The sequence below is a fragment of the Gregarina niphandrodes genome (genome assembly GCF_000223845.1).
Source record: "Gregarina niphandrodes unplaced genomic scaffold scaffold00191, whole genome shotgun sequence".
Taxonomy (NCBI): Eukaryota; Apicomplexa; class Conoidasida; order Eugregarinorida; family Gregarinidae; genus Gregarina; species Gregarina niphandrodes.
The window spans coordinates 1,459-2,279 of record NW_011645952.1 but is presented as its reverse complement, the minus strand read 5'-3'; positions in this window follow the sequence as shown (position 1 = coordinate 2,279).

Here is an 821-nt window from a genome sequence, read left to right as displayed (position 1 = left end):
ACCTAGCCTGACTGAGCCTACCTAAACCTAAACATAGATAGTATTCGAACCTGGGATTCATAGCTCAGCTCTGCGGTGTCTTACCAGTCGATCACCGGTGCTACTCGATGGCGGTCAATCATCGAGCCTGTAGGGCGACTCTCCGGTCCCCGACCAGAAGCGCGGGCACGGCGTCCAGCCGAGCCTCCGTTACCAACTTTCTTTTTCGTTCAGGATGATCGACCCGATCATTCATTGACCATAGTCTAGCCTCGTACCTCCACGCAGGCGTTGCTCTCTCTCGTACGCTCTTACGGGCCCAGGGACATCTTCCCTTAGTTGCTTCCGGGGGACCCACGTGTCCTGCCCCGGGTAATTCCTCCACCGGACCTTAAAGTGCTTCAATCGGCCGGCGTATGCATGCCCCACGATCCCGTCGACGATGTACCTCCTCTCCGGGTCCATCGTAGGGTCGTTGCGGTTGCCCCGACCGGCGATGTCGCTTGCATGCGGGCGTCTGGCGATATCGCAGTGCCAGTCTAGGCGGCCGGCGATGGTGTACTCATCTGCGCTCCTGTTGACCCCGGCCTGCACCCTTGGGCTAAACCCCTCGGTGCCGTCCGCGCGTACTCTTGCTAACCACATGCCACTCGTCTATTGGCACTTCATTCTTCCGTCAACCACCGGCCGGTCGCGGTCACCAACGCGTGCTTACAACATCTCGGGTCCAGTCTCCTGCGACCGCTCCATTTTCCTGATCACCGTCGGCCACTCGTGTGCCGTCTTCAAGATCAGACGAACAACAGGGGCCAGTCTCCTGCCACCGGTTCCTTCGCAAGTGT